This window comes from Mauremys mutica, chromosome 5, assembly GCF_020497125.1.
Source record: "Mauremys mutica isolate MM-2020 ecotype Southern chromosome 5, ASM2049712v1, whole genome shotgun sequence".
In the NCBI taxonomy this organism is placed as follows: Eukaryota; Metazoa; Chordata; order Testudines; family Geoemydidae; genus Mauremys; species Mauremys mutica.
The window spans coordinates 63662815-63690735 of record NC_059076.1 but is presented as its reverse complement, the minus strand read 5'-3'; the positions used below and the strand labels follow the sequence as shown (position 1 = coordinate 63690735).

Sequence of the window (27921 nt, the reverse complement as noted above, 5' to 3'; positions counted from 1 at the left end):
CAGGACACTACAGAGATAAGGGACTGGGAGAATTTCTCTAGTTACATCTTTTTAAATATGTAGCTTGCAAGCCTGCTTTGCATCACTCAGCACTTATGGTCATGGTATGCAAAAAGAAAATACCATAATTTAGTGCTACTCACAAGAGGAAGAAGCCCTTTTCTAGTATATTCTTGACCTACTCTAAGTGTGACTGCATTTGTTATACTTTGTGAAATTCCACTGTTAAAGAATATAAATGTACAGTATGAACAAAACTTACACCAGAGCAAATCAGAAATATTTGGCAAAAAAATAAAATGATTGCATTAACAGGATTAGTAAAGTTATACGGGTCAGTGCAGAAATTTGCCAAATCCTTACAAAAATATCTGGGGTCTGCTGACATCAGTATACAGCAGTGTTTCTCAAACTATTGTACTGGTGACCCCTTTCACATAGCAAGCCTCTGAATGTGACTCTCCCCCCTCTTATAAATTAAAAACATTTGTTTATATGTTTAACACCATTATAAATGCTGGAGGCAAAGCAGGGTTTGGGGTGGAGGCTGACAGCTCGCGACCCCCCCATGTAATAACCTTGCGACCCCCAGTTTGAGAACCCCTGGTATACAGTTTACACCTTGTGTAGTAGTTCACAGAGCCAATTCTTCTAAGGCACTGAATATTGCAACCCACTGCTATTAAATAAAGCAGAACCATATGAAACAAGCACTGTTCCATAGAGTTGTTAACAAAATGTCTTCCATTATTTTGCCTGAAAAACTCATGTATATCATGGCTGGGCTGCCAGCCCCCCGAGTTTAGCTTCCAGACAGCGACATCCTGAGTTAAGAAGCTAACATTTGTATACTTAAATAGAATAACTTCTTGCTAATATTTTTAAATTACCGTTTCTCTCATAAGTCAACTTTGGCTACTTTGAAATCAGTTCAGTGAAAATACCATCATAAGGTACTGCATCAAGACTTTACCTTCTTTAGAATCTAGTAATTCCTCCTCTGTTCCGCAACAAGGAAAGTTAAGCAAATTAGCTAATTTTGCCACTGGCAAAAGATTGCTCTAGGGTGTGGCTAAATATGAGATCTGGACTTTAATTTTTTCTCACATACTGTTTTTATTCGGTTTTATTTTTTAAACATAATATCAACACCCAAATAGAGGCCATGATCCTGCATAAGAATCCAGTAGCATTTACCTCTATCCATGCAAAATCTCACTGAAATCAATGGGATCCTGGATGTGTACAGGAATCCATGGTAGTAGATCATGATTCAGGATTGAAGTCTAAACTATTATGATGATTATTAAAATGTACACGAGTGCTTTTTGTGCACTGCCACATGTGTGACCTCTGTTCACTGCAAACCAGTTTGGCAAGAGCCAGCAATGCACTCAACATATAGAGGGATGCCTCAAGCAACCCCTTGAGCTGATAAAGCAGCAGTGTTTTTGGGTTATAAAGGAAGCTGCATTTAGTGATCTTAAGATGGAAGAGTGGTGGCTGTAAATGAGGCTCTGAGAGGGCAGTAAGAGGAGATCACAAACGTTCAACTACTAAAATAGAGGACGTGGCAAGAAGAAGTAGGAAACACAAAAATTGGCACACTGGATTAGACCCATGCTCCATCTAGTCCAGTATCCTGACTCTGACAATGACCAGCACTAGACAGCATAGAGAGATGCAACCACCATAAGACAGTTTTTGTAATTCTTTATGATGTATGAAGAATGTCTGAAAAGTTGTGTATATCCCCCCACCCAGCTCTCTCTTGTTGTGTGAGTGACTGTGTGTGTGTATAAGACAGAGAGAGACAGAAATACGAGGAATACAAAGTTTTATCTTCCTCAATTTGGGAAGGTTCAAACCCCCTCCACACTTCTCTCGCTAGCCCCCATACAGTTAAGGGCTGAATAAGCACCTATTCCAACACGAGATATATTCCAGTTGTTTGTAAACTGTGACATTTGTCATTCCATAACAATTGCAGTACAACAGTATCTTCTATTCAAAATTTAGGAAGTTAACATTTACTACGCCACAATATTTATGGGGAAATACTGGGGTAAAATTAACAACATTTAACAACATAAGAACGGCCATATAGGGTCAGACCAAAGGTCTACCTAGCCCAGTATCCTGTCTTCCAACAGTGGCCAATGCCAGGTGTCCCAGAGGGAATGAACAGAACAGGTACATCCCCTGTTGCCCATGCCCAGCTTCTGGCAAACAGAGGCTAGGGACGCCATCCCTGCCCATCCTGGCTAATAGCCATTGATGGACCTATCCTCCATGAATTTATCTAGTTCTTTTTTGAACCCTGTTATAGTCTTGGCCTTCACTACATCCTCTGACAATGAGTTCCACAGGTTGACTGTGCACTGTGTGAAGAAATACTGCCTTTTGTTTGTTTTAAACCTGCTACCTATTGATTTCATTTGGTGACCCCTAGTTCTTGTGTTATGAGAAGGAGTAAATAACACTTCCTTATTTACTTTTTCCACACCAGTCATGATTTTATAGGCCTCTATCATATCCCCCCTTAGTCGTCTCTTTTCCAAGCTGAAAAGTCCCAGTCTTATTAATCTCTCCTCATATTAAATCAGTTTTTAATTATGCCAACTGTAGGTCTTTCCAGTTTGTGTGTTCTTACAATGGTAGATTAAAAAATTACAACATTCCCTTCCAAGTTTCCTAACGCTGCTAGCATTAAACAATTCCTTTGAGGATTATATCCATAGTGAATCTGTATTTTTATTGCCCCACCTATTTGTTGCAAGATATGGCCAACCATCCACCCACCCACAATATTGATGGGATAAAAATGTGAAGTCTTCTCACCTCCCCATTTCTCATGATCTGTTCGCTTGTCTCTCTCACCAACAGAAGTTGTCCCAGTGAAAGATGTTTCCTCACCCATCTTGTCTCTCTAACATCCTGGGACCAAGACAGCTAAAACAACACTGCACGCAAAATCTAGGTCAATTTGTGGGGTAAGGATGTGTGCACATTTTCTCAAAACCAAAGTCAATGCCACCAATCTAGTACTCATGACCAACGCAACATCTAACCAAAGTAAGTCCTAAAAAAGGACCCAAGATGATGGTAGGGATGAGAGTAGCAAAACAGAGATAGGGCTGCCGCGCAAATTGCTGCTGACGTTGGCTAGGTAGTGCTGCGACTGCTATCACTTAGACAGGCCCAAGACCATCTACATTACACTGGGGTCTTCTCCAATCCCAGAGCAGCCCCAGATCAGGAGGGCATGAAGGTGGCTTAAAGCGATGTCAGCACTGTCCCAGCCTCCCTCTCCTTAGACTGGGAGGTCTGTGCTGCACCTCTTGGAGACACAGCACAGTATCTCAACCTTACATTGTGCTTATACTCTGGAAAATTGTCACTATGAAGCACCATGTTTACTTTCTCACAATAAACTTCCATATTAAATTTGCACAGTCTACAAGTAAAAAGAGGGCTTTTTCTAACTTTACGTGAAAACTTATCAAAATCAGAAGTACATGCTCTGCTCTTTCTAGTTCATGTACTGTCACCCATAATAAAGACTGTGTTAACAATTCCACTGATGATGTCAGAGCCAGACTGCACTCTCCCAGAGTTATGCTGGCTGGGTAGTGTGAAATATTTTATTTTTGTAAAAAAAGGAATCAAATCGTATTCTGGATATATACAGACCAGATCATCTGAGTAAGGACATAACTTAGCTAATTGCAACTACGCATCTGCAAAATCAGCCACACAATCTGGGTCACTTTCAGAAAGTCACATTCACAACCACATGAGCTAGAAATGCCTTCCCCCCACCCCACCCCCCTTTAAATGGCAGCTTAAATGCTGCAGAAACTAAGGCCTTGTCTATAGTGCCACTTTACAGCACTGAAACTTTCTCGCTCAGGGGTGTGAAAAAACACACCCTGAGCAATGCAAGTTTCAGTGCTGTAAAGTGGCAGTGTAGACAGTGCTACAGCGCTCAGAGCACTGGGAGCTACTCCCATCATGGGGGCGGGTTTTTTTACTACACAGCTGCCATGGCAGCACTTTAATGTTGGTAGTGAAGACATAGGGCTTGGCTACACTTGCAAGTTGCAGCGCTGGTAGAGGCTTTCCAGCGCTGCAATTAGTAACTGTCCACACCTGCAAGGCACATCCAGCGCTGCAACTCCCTGGCTGCAGCGCTGGCTGTACACCTGGCCAGGTTGGGGTGTAGCGATTGCAGCGCTGGTGATCCAGCGCTGCTCATCAAGTGTGGACACACACCAGCGCTTTTATTGGCCTCCAGGGAATAAGGAGATATCCCAGAATGCTTTTAACTAAATTACTCTCTTTGTTTTGTTATGCAGCCTCTCTTTGTTTTGTTGTGAACTCCGATCGGAGCTCCGTTGAACTGCTTATCTAAAAAACAAACACTGATCACAGCAAACAGGAGCTATCTGTACCTGGCTGTGAACGATCAAATGAGAGGCAAGCAGTTTGCTTGACAGAGAAACAGCGTTGGATGCAGGCTGTTTGCAATTAAGACTAAGGGTTCGCGAACATTTTGTGATATTTCAATCCAGGGAAGCTAACACACAGTGTTGGCTCCAAAAATCCACTCTCTCTATCTTCCCCGCTCCCTGTCACAGTACACCACCCTCCACCCCCCTCTTTTGAAAAGCACGTTTGTTGCCACTTGAATGCTGGGATAGCTGCCCATAATGCAGCACTCCCAACAGCGCTGTAAATGCTGCAAATGTGGCCACACACCAGCGCTGGTAGCTGTGAGTGTGGCCACACACCAGCGCTGGCCCTGCACAGCTGCACGACCAGCGCTGTAACTCCCAGCGCTGCAACTTTCAAGTGTAGCCAAGCCCATACTCTAAGAGGTCTCCAGCAGGCCAGAAAAAAATACTTGTGAGCAGCAGCCTCATGCATTGTGTACAACAGGCTTGCAGCACAGGACTCAAATAAACAGTCATACCAAGACAGAAATCAAACAAAAGCTGTTGAGGAAAAGCAATTCATGTCACAAAGAATGTAAACCATGGGTCAAAGAGTTGGTCAAGTACAGACCTGTTCCTCCTCCAGTTGCTAAGAATTAGCATTCACAGATGCCAAACAGTGATGAACAGTGCATGTCCCTCCAGCAGCAGGCAAGTGGGCAAATAAAACAGGTACATTTTGTAGTCTTAATACAAGGAACAAGAAAATGCACTCCAAAATATCACAAAACATATTTTCTTTCAAAGTGACATACAATGTCTACTATAGTGCCAAAATAAAAACCAAGAGGAGTTTTAAGTTTAAAAGATTGCACAATAAAATGCTAGAATGTAACTCATGATGTTACCAACCAGACTCAACATACCAGAAATGTATGTAAGCAAACACTATTTTAATCAGATAAAAAATGTTGTAAAACAGAACTAAACTTGCCAGGTGTGATTCTCTACTGCCTTGTATCTTGTGTAGTAATTTACAGCAGTGAAAAATGAGTGAAAAGTGGATTTAAAACACTATAACCAGTATGAGTGGCGAATTCTAACTCTTTTTACACCCACTTTGTATAGAGACAAATGACTACACGAGGTGCAAGACAGTCAATAATCAGCCGCCCCTATGTCTGATATGTTCATCTCTCTCTTTTCACTCATTTAACTTTCCTTAGTTTTACTCTTCTGCATCTTTTCCTGTCTTACACCGTAATCTGTATTTTCCCTAATTCTGTAGTGTTTTAAATTTCATTACTTTTTCTAACGTTTTTCATTTCTCTCCTTTCTTAGATTTTGTTCCCCTTTCCTTCTATTTTCATACTTTACTCCATAATTTTAATTTTTAATTAATTTAATTACTTACTTAATTCTTTCCTTGTTTTCCCTCTCTGGCCTATTAACTTCTGCTTTATGTCCTTTTCCCATTCAAAATTCCATTCCATTCCAGATGGGTTCTTAGACCAACCTCATCAACATGGTATCTCAGAGGCTTCAAGTATGGGCATTAAGCAACTTGACTAAATATCTGTCACATGTGGTGTGTTTTCTCTTCCCCCAGAGGAAGAATTAGAATGTTTTCTTTTGGTGGGGTTTTGTTTTAAACATACATACTGTTATGTCTTTATATGAAAGAAGGCATGTTGAAGAAGTGTACCTTGTAGTTAGAGCAAAAGATGGTAAGGTTTGGGATAACTCCCACAGGAACTAAGGACCTCAGACCACAGTTTCAGACCAGACCCCAAGAAAGTTCTGTCTCCTGTACAAACAAACTTTACCCGTACAGTAGAAAGTTCCATAATGCCTGAGGAGCAGAGATGTCAATCATAGTCTTCATCCAATAGCTGTATGGAAACTGCTAGATACCCTGAACCAGGCCATTGAGCAACCCGAAGTTAAGAGGTGAGACCTTGAACTTGACTCAATATTCTGTGGGAAGTCAGTGTAGAGGATGGAGGAGTCTTGCTGTGCTTGTGGCAACCTGTGTTGCCAAGGAAAACCACTGCAGAGTTCTGTATTAGTTGGAGTTTCCTTAAAGCTGTTGACTTCATGCCCAGATATACTGCATTGGGATAGTCCAGCTGTGAGGTTACAAAGGTCATCATCCATTACCATGGGAACAGAAATGGTAGAAAGAGTTATCTGCAGATGCTTCCATGTGAGAGCTTACTGTCAGCAAGGAATCCACAAACACTCATAACCTACAGACTGAATAGACCAATTGTGGGTGTATGCCTTCAAGCAAATGAGACTTCACTGCAAAATCTAAGTTCTTTCCTCTGCCCACCAATATCCTCTCCATCTTGCTCAGGTTCAGCTTCAACCACTTGTTCTTCATCCATGAACCAATCTGGTTCAAGCAACACGCATTTTTGATGGTAATGTTGTGGTCAAATGTTGTAAAGGATCGGTAGAGCTCTGTATGTCTTCTGTATATTGCTTGACACTTGATTTCATGTCATCTGACCAGTTCACCTGGTGTCTGCATGAAAACATGGAAGAAGACTATAGAGAGAACTGATCCTTTTGGGACTCAACAAGTGAGGGGTCTCGTGGCAAAGAATCCTATTACTACCCTTTGGATGCATCACTCCAGGAATGACTTAAAACTTTTTAGTACATTCCCATGGATCCATGCTACCTTTCTCTGGTAGAACAGCAGTATCTCATCATAAACAGTACTGAATGCTGCAGAATTGTCCCAAAGGATGACATTATCTGTCCACAATCCATTCACAGCAAGAGATCATCTATCAGTGCCACTAACATAGTTTCCATGTTTGAACCTTCCTGTTTCAGCCTGTCTTTTCCCATCATTGGCACATGAGTTTCCAACCCTCTTTCTTTATCCAGTGCAGAACATTAGAAAACCAAGGCGACCATGTGGGCAATATGGAGAAAAGGCCCCCAGGGCCAGTGTGTCGATGGGTGAGGCTAGCATACAATAGTGATGATTCACCAGGTCCTTGACTCCTTGTCCTGTTGTGGAGTGCTGCTGTCTGTTAGCATGCTTTGGAGTTTTATGGAGACTAAAGAGTCCCCAGGTCAAATCAGGATCATGGGTCTTGCTGCCTGGGAACTGGGAGAGCTCCGATCAATGCCTTAATGAGGTGATGGTCTGTCCAAGACAGTGGCTGGATTGTGATGCCCACAATAACATATAATCAGAGACCAGTCCAGGGTGTGGCCTGGCTCTGAAGGCTGGACCAAACATGACCAGAGTCCTAGGGAAGCAGACAAAGGGCTTGGCTACACTTACAAATTTGCAGCGCTGCAGCAGGGTGTGAAAACACACCTTCTGCAGCGCTGCAAATTGCGGCGCTACAAAGCGCCAGTGTAGTCAAAGCCCCAGCGCTGGGAGCCGCGCTCCCAGCGCTGTCCGTTATTCCCCACAGGGAAGTGGAGTACGGACAGCGCTGGGAGAGTTTTCTCCCAGCGCTGGCGCTTTGATTACACTTAGCGCTTCAAAGCGCTGCCGCGGCAGCGCTGCCGCGGCAGCGCTTTGAAATGCAAGTGTAGCCAAAGCCAAAGAATGACTTGGGTGTAAGGGAGAAGGACCTTGTATCTGAAGCCTAAACATGAATTTCCAATCTGAGTGTTTCACCATCACCACTGGCAAGGGATCAGCAAACTCCTTTTAGAGCTCTTTTTATTTCCATTATCTGTAAATGAGCATAAAATCAATCTTAGCATTGGCTCTAATTTCTACTGTTAGATGAAAGAATCTAAATGTACTCATCTTACCTGAAGCCGCTCTTTCTGGATTTGCTGTTTGAAGAGAAGATGAATGCAGCTGCCTGGGTCTTTGATAAGGCAAGAAGTCAGGTGGATAGTGTGGGCTAGGGTAAGGCTCAGGGTGTCATCCAAGAAAGTGCCTATGATGTAAGCTATATGGGAACATGTATTGATGAGGTCATGTACTATTTGATGTTGATGGATCTTGCATTGATCAGCATCAATTTTAGTTCAGGTAGCCACCTTCCTCAGGCCCATACCGGTGCCGCAGATAGGTAAAATGTGTCTGGCACCCATTTATGTCTTATGTCTGCTCTGCTGTTTCCTTGGAGAGTTCCAACCGGTTTGAAGTATGATTAGGTGAAGTAGCGGGTTGTATCGTAGGATGCTCTAAGTGGAGGAAAGGTTGTCTGGTTCGCCAAATGCCATGGGCAAAACAGGTTTGTTGGACACCTTTTGGCACTATGCCCTGGTTGAGTCCTGGGAATGGGCAGACCTGGAGCAGAGTGTTCCTTATGTAGCGGTGGGTGTGCTGGAGGCCCGGTGGCATAGCAACAAAGGAAATAATAATACTAGTGACTATAATACAGGTAGGGTCAAGTCCAAAAGAAGGGCTTAAAGATCTCAATGGCATCAGACATTCATTTCCTTGAAATAACTTGTCTGGTTTGTCATATCACCCATGTTGTACTTTCCTGCTTTGTGGGAGAGGAGAGAGAAAGGGAGATATATAGTACTTATTATTTAGGACTCAGCCTTATGTCCATCTTCCCTTCCCAAAACAGCTCCTTTGTTCCTCTCCAGGAAAGGCCAAAGATTCTGTTCGTATATATTCCATTAGTCATGTGTATTCACTGTTAATTGTTTTGCTGATCAACTGTTGAATACACATGCCCTGAACAAATCTGAACAGCAAAAAAATTAAAAATATATACACATTAGTAATGTGGCACACAGAACAGGAGGTAGTTTATCTTGACACTTGGCTGACTAGATTCCAAGAAGTACTGTGGGAGAATAAAACTTATAAACTAGAGACTCATTTCTTTCTTCTTGTTCTGCCTCTGGCACCCAGGAATGCCACCCTTCCCATTCTCACCTTAAAGTTACTGTAAGGTTTTATTTATCTAGTATAAAAACAACAAGGAGTCTGGTGGCACCTTAAAAGACTAAACAGATTTATTTGGGCATAAGCCTCTGCCATGTACATTGGCCAAACCGGACAGTCCCTACGTAAAAGAATAAATGGACACAAATCGGACATCAGGAATGGTAACATACAAAAGCCAGTAGGAGAACACTTCAATCTCCCTGGACATTCTATAACAAATTTAGAAGTGGCTATACTTGAACAAAAAACCTTCAGAAACAGGCTTCTGCTGTTTCTCTTTGAACTAAAATTCATTTGCAAATTTAACACCATTAATTTGGGCTTGAATAGGGACTGGGAGTGGCTGGCTCATTACAAAAGCAGCTTTGCCTCTCCTGGAATTGACACCTCCTCATCTATTATTGGAAGTGGACTACATCCCCCCTGATCGAATTGGTCCTATCAACACTGGTTCTCCACTTCTCTTCATGTGTCATTATATAATGTCTGCATCTGTAATTTTCACTCCATGCATCTGAAGAAGTGAGGGGTTTTTTTACCCATGAATGCTTATGCCCAAATAAATCCGTTAGTCTTTAAGGTGCCACTGGACTCCCTGTTGTTTCTGTGGATACAGACTAACACAGTTACCCCTGATACTTTATCTAGTATGGATTCACTCTAGTATATGCAGCAATAACATTCTTTCCTAACCTGCAACCTCCGTCTCATGGTTTTTGGATGAAATGCTTATTTTGTGCATTATGGTAAAAAGAATAATTATGCTGGGGGGGACGGTATATGTCCACTGCATGTGTGTAATGGGTTCATATAAACCAACTCCTTCCACATTTAATCAAATACTCCACCCCCAGCATGTACAGTAGAATCTCACTTTGCTAATCCATGGCATACAACCCCCGACATAATACAGTGCAACTTTTGCAAAACACTTTTGATTTCAATGTAGTATTTGCTTTTACATTCAGGGTATTACAAAACACCGTTTTATGTATTTTTTCTATAATAAAAATGAGATGAAAGATTTATTTACTTAACAGATTTATTCAAAGGACAGGAGATCCTCATTACTGATCCTACCAATGTTTTTCATAAGATTAAACTGAGAAATTAAGAGACAAAAGTATATATATTTTCCCAGAACAGCACTTTAAAACTTTTTTCCTTTACGAAATACTAAGTAACATAACATGGGTGAATCATCAGAAAAATATTAATATTTGATTTGTTTTTGCATTATTATTTTTTTCTTTTTTAAAAAAAGATGTAGATCTCGCAACAGTTATCCATACCTAGGTAAGCTTATTTATTTCTTTTGAGCACCCAAAAGTGCATTATCATATCTAAGGTGCCGATCCTGCAATCTGTTTGGCTGAAGGTACAGTAATCTACCGGCATGCAACAATTTTTCAGGACTGATGCTTAAATTCTGACATGATAACTGCAAGAGAGCTCTCAAAATGATTAAAAAGGAGAAACTGGGAGAGCCAAGAAAACAGTTACAATAATAAGATAACAGAGTTACTCAGATGTGTAAGCATCTTGCCTGATAGTTACGTTCTGGTTTTGTTGGGTTTGTTTGTTTTGGGTTTTTTTTTTAATATATATTTTCTCACAAACAAGGCAGTTTAGTATCAAAGGGGTAGCCGTGTTAGTCGGATCTGTAAAAGCAGCAAAGAGTCCTGTGGCACCTTATAGACTAACAGACGTATTGGAGCATGAGCTTTCGTGGGTGAACACGTCACATGCATCCAACGAAGTGGGTATTCACCCACGAAAGCTCATGCTCCAATACGTCTGTTAGTCTATAAGGTGCCACAGGACTTTTTGCTGCTTTTTCAAGGCAGTTTGATCATTGTTTAATCACTATATTGAGTAGCACCTTCAAACCGTACAGAACTTGCAGCTAGGGCAAAATGTGGTGGCTTTATTAATTAAGCAGCATTTCCTGCAGACAGCACATAAGTCCAGTGCTGTACGAGCTGCACAGGCTGCTAAATGATGCTTGGATTGAGTTTAAGGAATGAAATCCTAGCTCTATGGAAGTCAATGGGAATTTTGCCAATGACTTCAATAGAGTCAAGATTTCACCTACAGTGTTTCTGACCTCTAGACTGTTTCTATGTTCCATATCCTTCTAAAAGATATGAGGATAAGAGCCATCTACTCTGATCTACTAGATAAAACAGGCAATACAAGTTTTGCCAGTAATTCCTGCATCAAGCTAATAACTCTGGTTGAGCTAGAGCACATCTTCTAGAATGACATCTCATCTTGATATACTTTGTATACTATTAATTTAATTTTAAATACATGGTCATTTTCAAAGCTGTGTATCATTAGCAATAATCATCAATAAAAATATGAGAGTGAGCAAGGAAATTTAGAGCAATTGGTTAGACAATAAAATCAATGGCTTTCAAACAGGTTACAATAATTTAACCTTGAACAAATTAGCTCATAACACACAATATTTTAATTCTATAATGCAGATTTGAGCAACTGTGATCGTATCTCACAGTTTGATTGGACTTCAACCCTGGATTTTCAATAAATGTAAACACCGTTTATACGTCAAAATATGTGGTGATGGTTTGCATCTTGATTGGCAAATATAGTTGACCTCCATTTCCTCCCCTCCGTGTCCCCCCCCTAAAATATACAGCCTGGAAGGCAGTGGGTGACTGACAATGTCCATGTTCCTGTTGAGCAGAATCTTGAAAATTGGGTATACTTCATTACGGGATGCTGAGTACAGGAAGAGACCCACATCTGAACACTGATCTTTCTTGCAGATGTCATCAAGAAGGTCCAGAAGTTTCTCTTAGAGGATTTCAGCCATTCAGGTGCCTTTTTGAAATATTATCTTTTGCAGCTGCTTGTATCCATCATTCCATGGAACCTGCATGCTTTGCTCAAGAATTACACAATTGGAGAGGTAGAGGGAGTAAAATATAGTGGAGCCTGTAGGCTTTGGAAGGGATGAAGAACACACACAAACCATCTGTTTCACTCTCCCTAGAGCTAAACACATCACACTAACACTGCTGGCTCAGGATTATAGGAGTCCCAAAGTCCCTCTTCACTCCAGGTGTCCTCCCAATGGCAATAGCATGTACAGTACTACTCCTGCAGCCCCCTGGGCCAGGGTCCAAAATGCCAGATATGATACCCAATTCAGTAGTACATGGGGTTTAGTTTCAGCTTGACTCATGAGGCTTGAACCAGTTTCTAATCATACTAATAGGAAATAAGCATCTAAAGAGAGTAAAACTCTTAAGAGTCTGCCTGAACATTCCAAACATGTAAGCAACTTAAATAAGAAAGTCTTCACCAGTATTGATAGAGACATGAGCTGCTGGGTAAGAGGCAGGTGCCTGCATGTTCAGAGAAGGTTATAGGATTAATCTTACAATCCCAGTACCAAAGAGAATTGTGTTATGAGTTACTGGCAAAAACATTTAAAAAAAGAGAAACTTTCTTACATCTTTAGAGCTCAGCCATGCAATCTGCTGTGCACCCTCCACTATGAAGATTGTAGGAGCTGAAAGGCCACAGCACCTTCAATGTCACAGGCCCAAAATAACTCTAAAAGTCCACCACGAGATGTTGATTTTGAAAGTTTGAGATTCATGAATGTCAACTATTCCTATGGCTACTAACTTACCTTCTCCCCTACTCAAACCAAAACAAAAAAATACATCTGCATCTTCAGGAAGCCAGGAGAGGAAGCCAAGCTGTCAGGAGCATGGAAGATAATACAGTAAATATCAGTGTTGCTAGCGATCCATGTGATTATATGTCAATACTCTTATATAGCTATGACATAAAGCTAGGAAATTCCCACTGCACATTCCTGAGAAGAATACGTGGGTGGGGTTGGAAGGTAGTTGCGGCTCAGAAGAGGAACTGATAAATAGAGTAAAGCTGGGGTGCAGAATGACTTGGCTGCTTATTACCTTGCATTTTACAGTTCATGATGTTGAAGTCTGCTATCTACAACCTAAATTCAAAGTTGGGGAAGGTGGGTTGCATAGATATATGGTACAGACATACTATTATCCTTCAGCCTCTTAATGAAAACAATCAGGTCTCAGGGGAAACAAAAAAGAATGATGAATAGCAGCAAATGAAAAATTAAACACAGAAAAAATACCAAAAAGTTGCAACCAAGATCTTTTTTAATACTTAGCATCATTTACTCTATTTCCTCCTATACAGTACTGGAATTGTTCATGTTTCAGGAAGTCTTCCCAGACATTTTAAAATTTATCGAATTAACATTAAGACCAGACCACTTTTAATCCTTAGGCCTGCGAACGAACTGAAGTCATTTATGTAAGGTTTGGCTACATTATCACAACTGTCACAATCCCAACATCCAAAGGAAATGTTTCCCAATCAGTCTAGGCTTAAAGCACATCAAGATATTTTCTGTATCTTCCCTTAAGCAGTATGTTGTTATGAACAAATGTATACAAGGTTTTAATAAAACTTCTTTTCATGTTAAAAATCTCATGACTTCTTTTAATATAAAAAACACAGGAAAAGCGTGAATCAGGCTGCACCCAACACAGCACAAACCACACTATCACTGTTCCAACTTTCTTCTCACGGTTTCCACTTCATTAGAACTCCTTGATGTGTGCCGTGAAATTTTATAGCTATGGACTTGACTTTTGCGTGTGGGAGGATTAGATAGTAAACAACTGAACAATGTTAATCAAGAACTCCAGCAGAACCCTTGGGCTACCCAAGAGGCTACTAAAGAGGAGACCAGTCTAGATTGCTGCACTAATCCTTCATGGAAAAACATTCTTCCCCTGTCCCCTTCTTCTTTGTGTTTTATTTTTGAGAGCAAGGCTGGGCTTACTGTGGTTGGCTCTAGTCTGGAAATTCCTGTGTTCAAAACATAGTATATTCACATTGATAATAAAAACGGAAAACAAAGGTTATTTTGTACACAAAATAATCCCTGACTTCTCTCTCTCCTCTCCTACTTATATTTCCATTACTCTTCCTAAAAAGTACTATGACGAAACTGTAGCCCTGCTCGCATTTACAGTACATGTATAGTCAAGAACCTTAAGTACCCTGCAGTGGCTGCTCTGAATTCTGCAACAAATTTAATAGGGGAAGAGTAAAGTGTAATAAGGTAAAAAAGTGAAGTTTAAAATAAAAAAAAAGGTTTCACTGAATTAAATAGGAAAATACTACAAGTACAGTATTTCTTAATATCATTTTACCACTGTCCAAGTTAGATGTGACTGCTTTGACCGAAATAATAACCTGACCACTCAGCAGTAACTTACTATCACAGAAGAAGAACTTTCTTTCCTAACTAGCTATGTGGCAAAGTGGATACAAATTAACATTTAACCCAGTTTAACCAGATATTTAAAAACTTAGGTTTGAATTTATAATTAAGGCTAAACTGAAAGTAGTAAACAAGCACTTCACTTCGCTTTTTTGACCACATTCTATACTCAAATTACCATGGCAAATACCTAATTATTGAAGCGGGTGATGCTGATACACTTTCTATACCTAGCCACCCTTGGTACAGAGACCATCCACAGGTTGACCTTCCACTTGACTGGAAGAAGTCACTGAGCCAGCCACCTAGAGGCACTTTGTTAAAGTGGGAAAGTAGGTTTTGATTTCATTTGAGTTTCCTGAAGGGGAGGAATAATATTTTCTTCATTTGGATTAAATTAGTCAACATGCAATAAGCTAACTGATATGGGGAAGCAGGAAATGCAAGCTTCCTGTTTTATGCTAATTTTATTACATAAGTCAAGAGATTTCAGATAATTTTATTTTCAACTAATAAAAATCAAACTAACGTTCTGTTTTAGTAATTTGTTGATTTCAGTTCTAATAAAACTGAGTGGGCTTCTAGACATCTGCTGAATAAATAAGTTATACTTCTCAGGTTTTTTAAAATAATTTGCCATTATTTAGTGGAAAAGTGAAGAATCTTAATAAATGTAATGTAGCAGTGTTCATTTGTCCCTATCTGAACACAGTTAAAACCACCTAGCCCTGTAGGCACCTTTAATTTTACCGCCTCCGATCCACATTTGGATTTATGTACCAACTAATCATAATTACATTTTCTTTTAAAAGGAATCAATAAGTCATTCTGAATTAGTGATGTAAAATCAAAGCATTTGATAGCAAACCATTATATAGTTATTTAACCAAAAATCAGATGGTGGAGTTTGGGATTAACATGAGCATTTTTAATATAGGGTTCTTATGTAATAAATAAATAAATATTTTTTTCTATGTGCCTAAACAGCCCTTAGCACATTTTAGGTTCTTATGCAACAATAATGAAATGTGCTAGGGGCTATTTAGACACATAGGAAGAGAATCTCTGGACTGAACTTACAATACAAAAACACCAAATAAGGATAAGGGAAAGAAAAGACAAATAATCAGAGTGATGACAGACATGTCATGTAGTAGTATTTTTTCTGTGTGTTCTTTTTCAAATATAATCTATCCCCTTCTGTCCCTCTACCCAACCAATCCTATTTCCTTTGTTTAAAAATAATATATCCATTCTATTTATCATTATTGTTCCAAACAAGGTAGGTTAGGTTTAACGAGATATACATTTTGTTCCAGGGATCACAGAATTTAACATGTACAAGATGGTCTTGCACAGCATTCAAAGTGGGATAGCATGCAGTCATATGGCATATAGAATTGGCACTATGTCAACTTGTCACACTGCTGTATAGATACTAACAGCCTGTAACACCCTGAGGGCTTTTGCTCTTGCTTTTGGAGTCAGGGCCAGAACAAATGCAGACCCAGAGAAATTGAGAAAGGATGCCTCTGACCCATATGCATTGAGCAGAAGGACGGTTCAGGCTCTAAGGAACCACGAACTCCAGGTGGGCTGGGTCCCGGAGCACAGCCAGATGAGTCTAAGAGGGCTCAGAAACAAGCCTGAGAAAAACTGCACACAGATTGGCGCACACGTAGGCGCGTACACACATGGTTTCCATATGATGGCAAATCGCATGGCCCACTATTCACCTTCCCTCATATCCACCAGTTACTCCAACACAAATATATCTACCCTCCTCCCTATATCAATTTTCCGTTACTGAAAGAAAGCATCCATTCTCCGTCTCTGCTCCTCATAACATCAGTCCTCTCTTCCCTGATCTCTCCCCATGTCACACTGTTCCTCCTGCTCCTCATTACCGCCATCTCCTATAGTCTCCTTATTACCATCCTCTCCTATAATCCTGGGGCTGAGCAGCTATTCACAGCAGCAACAAGCACTGACAAGGGTTCTGCTGTTATTCCTCAGCCCCGTGCTCAGTACGCCCTGCCCTCAGGGCAGCTCCCCAACTCCCTCTGCATCGCTCAGATAAGATAGCAGGGCAGTGAGTGAACCCTGTGAGGAGAGAAGAGGCAGTCTCAGCCACCACCAATCCACCCACCCTGGCAGCTGGCTGAAAGGGAGGTAGGAGAGGCAGAGACCAGAGGCTAGGCATGGCTAAGTGCAGTTGCAGCACAGAAATCAGCAGGCCTCTATCTAGCCATTTATACTGTGCTCCTCAATGTAGTCTCTGAGCGCCTAGGCCATGAAAACCCCATGCTCCAGGTGAGCTGAGTCTCAGAATACACAGCAGCATGAAGGCCAGTGCTAGCCTGAAGAATTCACACTCCACACAAACAAGCGGTGGAAAGGCAGGGAGAGCCTTGTCACCGTTCAGGGCCACTCTATCTGTATTCCCCTTCTATGGTCACAAAGAGCACTCACTCTTGGGCTTCCAGCTCCCCCAGCACATCACCTCTCTTGGAAGGAGACCTGCATCTTTCCCCCTGCTCACGGAGGTTTTTCCAGACTGCACCGCCCCCAGCAACTCTGGCCACCTAAACAGGCCTGCTTTACCTTCTCCTCGGAAGCTACAAACAGCGTAATTGTTGTCAGTTACTGCAAAGCTTTTCCTAAGCAAACACCTTTATTCTTAAGGTGACAGCTTTACAGAGAATACATACAAAAACAATAAGAGAACCTACACACAGGCTAATAAGCTTACCAAGGATCACCCTTAACCCTGGTAAGCAACAGCCCTTCAAACCCCACCAAGAGTTTGTCTGTAGTTACAAGTTCATAACTGCCTTGGCTCAGAACAATCACACTTACGAATCTCTGAGTCACTTCTTTATACAGTTTGGGCTTCTGATCTTGTCCTCACATAACAGGTGATTAACAGATAAAGGTCCCCTCCTCAGGCGAAAGCTTAAAAAGGCTGAGTACTTGCATCACCAAAGGGGGGAAATCTACATTTGCTTCCCTCAAGAGATTTCCTGGGAAACCCACTTATTTTTAAACATTCACAATGTTTCAAATTGTCCTTTGAAGCTCTTAACAACTCACATGACTGGGGTAAACCCTGGATTAGGGATGTTACATACAATAATACATAAACATTTGGATTTTAATACAATGAACTCCTAAATACTTTACATCAATTCAATAAGGTTTGTTCAGTACACTCCAGGAAATTGCAATATCTGTCACAAGACTGACCAACTGGCATAGACCCGGCCAGCGAGGGACTGGGGGTGGGAATTGAAATTGATAAGGAGAGGGCTAGAAAGACAGGTAGACTCAGGAAGAAGATGGATGAAAGATCGGGGGGAGGGGGGAGAGAATAGAGGGAAAAAAACCAATAGAAAAAGATAAAATAGTATAAAGGAGAGAGAGAGGAGATGATGAAAATAAATGAAAGAAAAAGAACACCAACATTAAGTTAGAAAACTGCTTTATTTATGCATGGATTTAAAACGCATTTCATACTGCCAGAAGAGAGCAGATTTACAGTTTAGCACATACACAGCAATATAGCTCTTGACATATTCAAGCAATAACCACAACACCCCTACCAGATAGATGAGTGTTAAGTGCATTCTACAGATAGGGAAACTGAGGCACAGAGGGAGGGAACTGGCTCAAGGCCACACCTTGAGCCAATTGACAGAACCAGCATTAGAGCTCAGGAGATTAACTCCAGATCCTGCGCTTGTTTCTCCAGAGGGGGCTGTCACCCAAGGGGGGTGAGGAAGTCCACTTTAAGTTGACCTAAGAAAGTAAGTCTACAGACCAAGTGTGCCCTGGGATGACAGCATGCATCTTCCAGCTAATTAAAGTTCAGTGTGGTGAGAGAGGTGCATAACAGCATTTATTTTTCCAACTCAAGTACTGATTCTGCATTTTTCCCACGCTATCACAAAAGCTAAAATGCATTAGCAAGATTAATTTAGGTGACTCATCACCTGCACAGTGTTTCAGCAGAATAGCAAATAACATCTAAAATGAGAGTAGGAGTTTGACAATTTTTTCAGACTATGGTGGATGGATTCATATTCCATTAACTTTAGTTCCTAGAAAGGCATGGAATTTAGATGTACAATCTGGCATTCAACAAAATACAATTGGCCTGAACCAGTGCTATAACTTCTGACTTTGATTAAAAGTCTCTTAAAAATGGGTTGGCCAGATGACTCATTTGTTAGCATATAGCACTGCCATGCAATACGCTTTGGGAGTAACTTCAGGTCTCTTGTTCCCCAGATCAACAGACATACCCTGTTTTTAGCAGATGAACCCTTCTGTTTGTAAATAAATTGTGCAGTACTCTATGAAATTCTAAATATAAACATATGGTAGCCTTATATGAAGCAATGGATAAAAATGCAAGGCTCTCTGTGCTGGCATCAAGTCACATCAAGCAAGTTTTTCCTAGGAAGTTCTGGAGCATTTAAGGCAGCTGTTATTAATGGACTGTTTTTTTCCCCCTATAAACACCATATAGGTCCTTCTATGTGTCTTAACAGGAACAATATCTCCAAGACATTTTGGAGGAGGGGTGGGGACTGGAGATTTTTATTAATTTAACATACAATAAAAAACACAACAGTAAATTGTGTGGGCTAATATGAACACAAATAAAATAGTGAAAGTAAGAAGCACATTGTATGTATGGTTCTCCAGAACAATACAGTAGGATAACAGACTGGAAGAAGGACTGTTTTTGATACTACAGCAGTGCAATCCAAGGTAAAGTTCATCAGTGACTGAATTACACCATTGGAAAGACAAAAAAGCCCTATAAAAGAAAAAAGGACCGAGGAGATGCCCGCTTGCTCACCATAGCTACCCCCAATTTAGGAAGCCAGAAAGGTGTATGTGTGTTCTAGAAATGTAGTTGCCATTCACTGCCATCTGTTTCTTCATTATTAAGATATAACATACCTTTGCAAACCACTTTGGTAGTTTTCTTCAGTGAGCAGCAAAAGACAGTCTTCCAGTCAGCCAAACCTTGTGAGCTTTTCTACTCTATTAGCCCAAAGAAGTAAACAACAGTAAAATAAGGACACCTCCAGCTGGAGTTCCTGAGTAAATTTTACAAATTAGATCGAAAATAACACTCCAGTTTAGCTTAATTTGGAGGAGTAACTCCACCAATTTTAGATTAAAACCCATTTTCCTCCACACTGGCTCCAGGCATCTATTTAAATCTTTCTGTTCAGATAACATATATACACTGTTTTTGGTTCTTTTAGAAATGTTGTAAAACAAAATATAACTCTGAAATAACCCCTTCATTCCAGTGGTGGTAGAACTGAAATTACTGACTCCCTGACAATTTGGTGGGGCCATAAGGAGCCTGCAATTGCAATGGTGTATTTAAAAAGGAAAAATTAACTGATGAGATAATTTTCTGCTGCTCCCATACTATACCACAAAAGCTGGATTCATTCTGTATATGCTGGAGGCAATTTTTGATTCGCTGCAACTCCAGTTAATTGACAGTAAAAAGGCTTAAGCTTAAAAAAAAATTAACAGCTGCATTTTTTATTTTTAGTAATATAAGAAAGGTTTGTTTCTTTTCTGAATAATCTATAAATAGAAAGAAAATTAGTTCCATGAGGCTGTTATGAAGATTTGAAGTCTGCTCAATATCTCTCCAATGCTTAAGAGTGTATCATAGGTTCCATGCCACTACTCCTTCCCCCCAAAAAACTGGACCTTTAGAAATTAAAATATCAAGGCCAGGAGCAGGGCTGCCGGGGGGGGGGGGGGGGGGAATTTGCCCCAGGCCCTGGGCCCCCATGAGAATACAGTATCCTACAGTATTGCAACTTTTTTTTAATGGAAGGGGCCCCCGAAATTGCTTTGCCCCAGGCCCCCTGAATCCTCTGGGTAGCCCTGGCCAGGAGTACCTGTTCCTTTTATTTTTTAAAATACATCACTAGCTACCCTAAACTTCTTGCCCTTCTAAATGTATTCACAGATAATCTGAACTGGGTCTCAGCACTATAAACATGTGATAATGGAATAGATAACTTGTCTTTGGCGACACATTCACTTATAGGCTAGCATATTAATATCCAAATCAGCTAATGTGAAGCATGCCAATTTTCCATGTCTTCTTTTCAGTATCCAATTACAATTAAATTGCATTAGTATCTGTGCATATATTAATCCCCACTACTTCACTGATTTCTCAGTCCATATGAACTATTGAGAATTTGACCACCATCTTATTATCCCTCAGGATCGCAACTGATAAATCATCTCTTTCAAAATTAATTTAAAACCCTTCAAGAATACCAAACGCCTTATACTTTGCTAATATAAACTAAATCTCAATGACCAACGCCAAGACAAATTAAGTGACAGCAGCATACAATACTACTTTGTTATTCTCTCCGCCTATTCTTATCTCTGATGCCTTTGCCAAGGCTGAGGTGGTATTACACAGATAAAGCAAAGACCAGTATAAACAAGAGTATTTTTCCTTGACAAGCGAAAGGGGTAAGAATTCTAACCACCAACTCTTTTTCTAGGCATTGAATTCTTAGGAAGTTTGGAAACAATTCAAAGTAGTCCCACTCCACCAGGTCAAATGCACTCTCAGTATCCAAGGGGAAAAGTTTAAACACATAAAAACTATTTGATTGAGATAACTGGATCACACATGACTTTTCTTATGTTATCTGAGACTTGTCGACACAAAACAAAGATGCCTAATCTGTTTAAGTTAAAATGGGTAAAATACCTTCTATCCTATTTGCTACTATTATAATATTGAAAACAAAAAACAAAAAAAAAAGGTCTGTTTGCAATCCTTCCCTTTCTCTATTGTGTGTGCCTTTATGATATAAAAGTGTACAGCAACATTCCTTCTACACACATTAATCAATGAGGCCTGGTCTACACTAGGAGTTTGTGTCGAATTTAGCAGCGTTAATTCGACTTAACCGTGCACCCGTCCACACCAGGAAGCTAATTAGTTCGACCTAGAGGGCTCTTTAGTTCGAATTCTGTACTCCTCCCCGACAAGGGGAGTAGCGCTAAATTCGACACGGCTATGTCGAATTAGGCTGTGTGTGGACGGAAATCGACCTTAGTAGCTCCGGGAGCTATCCCACAGTGCACCACTCTGTTGACACTCTGGACAGCAGTCCGAGCTTGGATGTTCTGACCAGCCACACAGGAAATGCCCAGGGAAAATTTGACACGCTCCGGCGCCTTGTGGATGTTCTGCAGGACCGCAGGCAGGAGGACAGAGCCCCCCTGCACTGTATCTGCAACCGCCCTCCCCCGCCACAAAGTCCCAAACCCCCCTCACCCAAAGTAACAAGAAGGAGGGGCGACAGGGGCCGTGAAAACTGTCACTGCACCCCTGCAGAGTGCACAAATACAAGGCTCTCATTCCCTAAATGTTGAGAAGTCCTTCCCTTCCTGGCTCACTGAAGCCCCAATCCCAGTTTCATCCCCTAACTGTGTAGTTGATTATTGAAAGTAGTTTGCTGTTAATTACTATTTCTGTCAAGTTTTTCCACAGAAGACTGTCTGTGAAGGGGGGGGGGGGAAGGGGGTTGTTAATTGCATAGGACAGTCACCTTTACCAGGGTACAGACACGGGGGCAGGATCAACAGCAGGTCACACACACAGTACAGTCAGTAGGCACCCTGGTCGGTCTGGGAGGTGTTTTCCATGTTCTGTGTGGGTGGGGGGTACGTGACTTTGTGGCATGGGAGGGCGGTTACAGAACTTATGCAGCGGTCCTTGTCCCGGACCACAGAGCCACGCAGCAGGGGAACCTGTAACCGTCCTCCCCCGCCACAAGGTCACGTAGCCCCCGCACACAGAGTCCCGAAAAGGAGGGATGGCAGGCTCCGTTGAAACAACCAGTCCGGCACTGCAGACCGCTCTAGGAGCAGGAGCCTGTCATTCCTCGAGTGTAGAAGCAGTGTTAACATCACTGCACACCCTACCCACCACAGTCTGCATCCCTGTTTCAACCCTTTAACGCGAATTCATTAATAAAGAAAACATTGTTAATTAACAATGTTCCATTAACTTTATTTTTAAACGTGGTTTGGAAGGGGGGAAACGTGGTGAACGGGGTATGTAACCGCAGAAGAAAGTCAACAGTAACTGAAGCAGGGACAGGTTCAGCTTCCCTGTAAAAAAACTGAACAGTCACAGGTTACCCTGCTCCCTGAGGAACCTAGCTTTCAAAGCCTCCCGGATGCACAGCGCTTCCCGCTGGGCTCTTCTAATTGCACGGCTGTCTGGCTGAGCGTAATCAGCAGCCAGGTGATTTGCCTCAACCTCCCATCCCGCCATAAAGGTCTCCTCCTTGCTCTCACAGAGATTGTGGAGCACACAGCAAGCTGCAATAACAATGGGGATATTGGTTTCGCTGAGATCCGAGCGAGTCAGTAAGCTCCTCCATCTCCCCTTGAGACGTCTGAAAGCACATTGAATGATGACAGTTACCCAAGACCACCCTCGACACATTTTTCCCCCCAGCATGCATTGTGGGGAAATCCCAGAATTCAAATGGGCAGCGGGGACTGTGGGAACTGTGGGATAGCTTCCCACAGTGCACCGCTTCCAATGTCGACGCTGGCCCCGTTAGTGTGGACTCACAAAGTCGAATTAGTGTCCTTAGTGTGGACACACAAATTCGACTTTGTAAGGTCGATTCCACAAATTCGAATTAAGTTAAATCGAACTAATCTGGTAGTGTAGACATACCCTGAGAGAGGTAATTTTGGGGCAAACTTTTCTATAAAATCCCCAATGAAAAACTGTAAAAACAAGAAGCTTTTTCTCCTTCAAATCTTAAAAGACTCAGTTTTTAAAATAAACCAATGAAAAATTTCTTCCTTTTTCCCTGTAAACTAGCCGGAGACTTTGTAATGGACATCTAGAAATTTCAATGATGTCGGTCTCTGTTTATCACTTGACTTTGCAGTATCTTTGGCTACTCTACGTGCAGGTTCTAATGTGAAACAACTGGGTAATAAAAATAAATGCACTTAAATCCTCATAAGTAGACTATTCTAAAAAGCCTCTCATTCTACAAGCTGAGGTCTTTCCCTCCCCCCAAATTATAGGAGTTTGGCATGGAAAGCCTTTATCATAGTTTGGTTTATCATGTAACCTCTTTCAACAGTTTCAACTTCACTTTCTGTTTTTTCATTTTTACCCTCAGCTACATTAAGCCTGGCCACAAGATCCGTCAAAACTTACCGCACTCTATTTTTCTCTATTTTAGCAAATTGGGCAGTATTACAGGCATTATCGTCCCTCAATTCAGACAAGCAGTATTTACATGTCCATTTTCAGCTGTTCAAACTCTGAAGTTTCAACAGTTTGAAGAAATAACTGTCAGCACTTGTCATTGATTTTCTTCTGCTGGTAACAGCCTATGCCAAACTTGTTTTTGTTAGACAGCTTTCCCTCCAGCTCTACAAATTCAGGAGATATTTTTTAATAAACTTGAAATAACATAAAAAAGTTATTTCTAAGTAAGTGAATCTTTTAATTTGGCTGAAGAATGTATTCCAAAAAAGTATGTCCAACCATCTAACTATGCATTGTCATCATTTCCTACACTGACCTTGATTCAGGTAGCAAGAAAACACTGCCCAGGAGAATCCAAACAATCAGGGAAGCAGGAATTGTAACCTAGGTAACTAGGAACATTTCCTCCCTTCCCCACTACCTCCCCTCCACACACAGGCATCTGCCAGCCCACAGAACTCCAAACAAAGCATTTCTTACTTGTCAGTGAAAAGTTCTTTCCAAAATTTATGACAAAATAGTGGTTTTGGCATTAGCCTATGTAGAAAATTGGATACAAAGATAATAAATATCCATTCCTCTTATGTACAGAACACAAAACACACCTCAGATGGATGTTTCTGAGATGCACATGTACAGGAAGTCAGTTAATGCCTTAGTGATCGTTTTTCTAAAATTAGATTAACAAGCTCCCAAAAGAACCCATTAACCTAGCATAAGACATTACAGACTATGTAATGCTTTGGGAAGATCTCTTTTTCTGTGTGTCCCAAGATCCAGAACTCTGTCTGCTTTCTTCAGCACTGGAGACTGCTTTGATTCACTTTCACCATTAGCTTCTGTTACACTTGCTACTTTTAGCAATGCCAAAAGAGTGCACTAATTTCCTTCCAATGCCTTGGGAGTTTCCTAGGTCTGATTGCTAAACATACATCACATTCCCAACTATGTTATCTGGTCTGCTACCAGTTAGCTTCTTGTTCACTGCTTTAGGAAAAGGAAATGTGGTCCCAACATTTCAGCATACAATGTAAACCAAGTGAATGAAACGGGATCAGAAAAGAAAATAATTAGCTAGAGAGAGGAATCCTCTTCTTATTACCCCAAATCAATGAGGAGTCCGGTGGCACCTTAAAAGACTAACAGATTTATTTGGGCACAAGCTTTTGTGAGTAAAAAACCTTTGTGCCCAAATAAATCTGTTAGTCTTTAAGGTGCTACCGACTCCTCGTTGTTTTTGTGAATACAAACTAACATGGCTACCCCACTGATACTATTCTTATTACTACGTTTCTCAACTATCTTTTCTAGCCCTTATTCATAACCTCCAAATAAATATTGCGTATGCTAGAAAATACAAAAAACGGCTTAAAGGACACATGCAAATCGAGAGCTATATAGATAGGTTTCCTGGGGCATTCGAGTATGAAAATACTGTAAGCGTGCAGTGCATCTGACAAATTTTACTTTCACAACAAAGATCCATATTCGAGATGGATCAGCCATTAAGATATTTTAAAACAACCTGAGTAGTTAAAAATTGGTCACAGGACCTAACACAATCTCAGGAACTATTTTAATTCTTTTATCAATATTTTTATTACCAGTGCCCTTTGAGCCAGTCACACAACCTACAGGGAAAAGCAAACATCAAAGGACATTTTTCTCCCCAAGCCCCACGTGTCTGGCAACTAACCAGAAGCACAAACACCATCTTCAGTTGATCCTGACTTCATCTCAGCAATGCTTAGAGATGCATTAAAAACCCTGCCTGGAAAATCGTACAGGCCACAGGCATAAACAGCGGGACAAAAACCTCAGTCCTTATCCAGGCAGAACTCCCACTGTTCTCAATGGAAGTTTTGCCTGAGTAACAACTGAAGGATTTTGCCCTCCTTTGGAGGGAAAAACAAGGTCAAGTTATACCTATTAAAGTAAGTATCTTGGGCAGCAGCCATATTGTGACTAGGAATCTCATGTAGTACATGAGAGCAGGAACTGTAAGCAGCAATTGGTAACACAACTGTGCTATTCCATTTCTAATGCCATTTTTACCATTCTCTAGGACAGGGGTGGCCAACCTGAGCCTGAGAAGGAGCCAGAATTTACCAATGTACATTGCCAAAGAGCCACAGTAATATGTCAGCAGCCCTCCCATCAGCTCCTCCCCACAAGCGCCTCCTGCCCACTGGCAGCCCTGCCGATCAGCACCTCCCCCTTCCTTCCCCGCACCTCCTGATCAGCTGGTTTGTGGCATGCAGGAGGCTCTAGGTGGGAGGGGGGAGAAGCGAGGCCGTGGAAGGCTCAGGGGCAGGAAGGAGTGGAGTGGGGGCAGGGCCTGTGGCAGAGCCAGGGGTTGAGCAGTGAGCACCCCCCAGCACATTGGAAAGTTGGCACCTTGTAGCTCCAGCCCTGGAGTTGGTGCCTACACAAGGAGTTGCATATTAACGTCTGAAGAGCCACATATGGCTCCAGAGCCACACGTTGGCCACCCCTGCTCTAGGACTTTAGAGATAACAGCTCTGATTCTGTCCTGGGTTAGGCAGACCCCTGACTGCATATCCTAGGCAGCTGGGCTCCTGATGGAAAAAAGTTTACCTGGAGGAGGGCTGAGGTGGGGTGCAAATCACCCAACAACCCACACTCCACTAATAATTAACATGGTAATGAAATCCTGTGTTTGCCCACATTTAATCACTGGCTGAATGAAACAAGCTTCTGTGGATAACTGCCACTATTAATATATTGTTGCACTATATCTAAAACATTTGTTTATTTTAAGTCCTGTGATTCGTATGACTTACATGGCACTGAAAGACATGCCCACACTAATGTGTACCAAAGAACAGAACTGTTTCATTGGTAGATTTCCAAGTATTTTAAACTGGACACTTAGAGAAAACAAAATAAGTGAAAAAAAAGAAGTGTAATATTTACTAGGGTTGTGGGTTTGTCATGGTGCTACGGTATTACAAATACCGTGAGTTTCTTGTGTGTGAATGACTTTAAGAAAGCAGCATTTCCCAGACAACGGTGGCTCGCCAGCCCAGTACAGAGGAAAGACCCTGGAAAGCAAGCCCACACCAGCCCAGTGAGGAGGGCCTGGAGATCGAGTCCACCCTGCACTCACCCCATAGCAATGGCTCCTATCCCACAGGGCTGGGCCTGGCTTCCCAGTCCTGGAGCATGCACTTGTATCATCACTCACTCAAGTTATGCCTGGCCACCCTCCTGTCATAATGACAGAAGGGGTGACTGGACCAAATGTGCATGGCACTGAGACCCCGTGCACCAAGTCACAACCCCTGGAGCGGGGAGCTGGACCCAACCCCGTGGGACAGGAACCACCAGTGTGCGATGGGCTCGTTCTTCCATTCCCTCCCTCCCTCACGCCCCCCCCTCCCCCCCCCGGGGCCTCCTCTAGTCGCTGGGCTGGGCTTATTCTCCAGGTCTATTCCCCCCACCTCCCTTCAGGGGGCCTCTCCTCCTCATCAGGCAGGGAATAAGAGTACCAGTGCCAGGGTGGAGGTTGCTGCTGCAGGTGGTCAGTGCACCCTTGGTAGGGTGAGGAGGCGGCAGCAGTGGAGAAGAACACTAGCATAGTGTTTGAGTTTGTAGCCTGGGTGGGTTTTTCCCTGCGTCGGTAGACAGACTACTGTGGAAGTATTTATGTATATTGCATTTAAAGAGGATAGATGGGGTGTAAAATCATGGATATGAAAATGCAACTATTTCCCCTGAACCTGTGACTTTAACTAAATTTACCATGACCACTCCATGACTTTGCATAAAGTATGCTGTGACAAATCTGCAGCCCTAGATACTACCCAACCCTTCAAAATGGAAGGAGTGCCATTAAAAGAAACAGTATACCATAGTTAAGAGCTACATTTCTTAAAAACTTTATTGTTTATCTAATTTGAAGAAACTGAAAGTTCAGGAAATGTAG

The 27921-nt window shown here is 41.7% G+C and overlaps 1 protein-coding gene across 4 annotated transcripts in view; it reads right to left on the bottom strand.

Moving 5' to 3' along the window:
- TMEM131L (transmembrane 131 like) overlaps positions 1 to 27921 on the bottom strand; it is a 117848-nt gene that overhangs the window by 80055 nt on the left and 9872 nt on the right. The window lies entirely within an intron of this gene.